This window comes from Dermacentor silvarum, chromosome 8 (genome assembly GCF_013339745.2).
Source record: "Dermacentor silvarum isolate Dsil-2018 chromosome 8, BIME_Dsil_1.4, whole genome shotgun sequence".
NCBI lineage: Eukaryota > Metazoa > Arthropoda > Arachnida > Ixodida > Ixodidae > Dermacentor > Dermacentor silvarum.
The window spans coordinates 184,311,527-184,313,781 of NC_051161.1; positions in this window are offsets into that span (position 1 = coordinate 184,311,527).

The window sequence follows — 2,255 nt, forward strand, 5'->3', positions numbered from 1 at the left end:
CTCCGAGGCTATACCGGACGGCAATGTCGAGCTATTGCTGAAGAAAGGTATTTGCATTGCTAGGGGCATTATCCGCTTACGCGATGGGCTTGCCGATCTATTGCTGACAAACTTCGGAAATGAACTTCAGCATGTCGCGAAGGACACTGCCATCGCCTTCCTGCACAGTTTTACTACAGTGACAAGCTTATGTACCCTGGAGTCGGAGCCACCTCCTGCGAAAACTACGAATAAGGCCACAGCAGCAGTTGCAATAAGCCCACACCTATCGCCAGCCGAGGCGAAAACCATACCTCATAGGTGCTTTTGCAGAGTGTTTCTCTACTTCCTCAAGAGTACGGAGAACGCAGGTTGTTAAACACCGTATAATAACAGATGAAGTAACCAGACCTGTATACCAACACCCATACCGAGTATTGCCGAAAGAACGGGAGATCATAAAGAATCAGGTGCAAGAGATGCTTCAGGATGATGTCATTCAGCCGTCCAACAGCCCATGGACATCCCCGGTAGTTCTTGTCAGGAAAAAGGACAACACAATGAGATTTTGTGTTGATTACCGGAAACTGAACAGCGTCACCAAGCGTTATGTGTACCCCTTGCCACGTATCGATGACACCTTGGACCGGCTGCGTGATGGAAAGTATTTTTCTTCGTTGGATTTAAAAAGCGGATATTGGCAAAGTGAAGTGGACGAAAGAGATCGTGAAAAAACAGCATTCGTTTCTCCGGACGGACTTTATGAGTTTAAAGCACTCCCATTCGGCCTCTGTTGCGCGCCAGCGACCTTCCAGCGCATGATGGACAGTGTCCTGTCGGGTCTCAAATGGCAGTCATGCCTAGTCTACTTGGAGGACGTTGTGGTATTCTCTTCAACGTTCGACCAGCACGTGGAGAGGCTACGTTCAGTGCTCCAGGCTATCCAGTCGGCCGGCTTGACAATCAAACCAGAAAAGTGCCAGTTTGGATTTGAAGAGCTTCGTTTCTTGGGTCACGTCATCAGCGCTCAAGGTATTGGGCCGGACCCCGAGAAGACTGCAGCCGTCGCAGGATTTCCAAAGCCACGAGATAAGAAAGAGGTGCGTCGATTTTTGGGCTTATGCGCTTACTACAGGCGATTTGTAGAAAATTTCTCAAAAATTTCGGAACCTCTAACAAGACTCACGAAAGAAGACATACCCTTCGTATGGCATACCGAACAAGACACTGCTTTCGAAGAATTAAAGAAGCGTTTGCAATCCCCGCCAATCCTCGCCCACTTCGACGAGACCGCAGACACAGAAGTCCACACAGATGCCAGCAATCTGGGTCTTGGCGCAGTTTTAGTTCAGTGGCAAAATGGAGAAGAGAAGGTCATAGCGTACGCTAGCCGCACTCTTTCAAAAGCTGAAAGAAACTATTCTGCGACGGAGAAGGAGTGCTTGGCAGTCATATGGGCCATCAGCAAGTTTAGACCATACCTCTACGGCAGGCCGTTTCATGCAGTTAGCGATCACCATTCACTGTGCTGGCTGGCAAGCTTGAAAGACCCATCCGGACGACTTGCGAGGTGGAGCCTCAGACTCCAAGAATACGATATTACCGTTGTGTACAAGTCTGGGCGAAAGCATAACGACGCTGATTGCTTGTCACGCGCACCGGTCGGCTCTCCTCCTTCTGAAGACGACGATTTCCCATTCCTTTGTGTGATGCGAGCTGCTGAAATCGCCGAGCATCAACGGGCCGACGCATATTTGCTCCCACTCATAAAGTATCTCGAAGGGCATAACGTTCAAGTTCCACGAGTGTTTAAGAGAGGATTATCTTCATTCTGCCTCCGAGATAACGCACTCTACAAGAGAAACTTCCAAAAAAACAATGAAAAGTTCTTACTCGTCGTACCGTCAGTTATGTGGCCTGAAATATTAGAAGCCTGCCATGATGACCCATCATCAGGCCACTTGGGTGTCACCCGAACATTCGTCAGAATCCATGCAAAGTATTATTGGCCGAATTTATTAGCGTCAGTACAGCACTACGTGAAGACATGTCGCGAATGTCAAAGGCGCAAAACACCACCCGTAAAGCCAGCTGGTCTTCTTCAACCCATAGACCCACCTAAGACTCCATTTCAACAAGTTGGGATGGATCTTCTTGGACCATTTCCCACATCGTCATCAGGGAAGAGGTGGATCGTTATCGCGACCGACTATTTGACACGATATGCTGAAACTGGCTGCCTTGAGCGGGGAACGGCCGTCGAAGTTGCCAAGTTT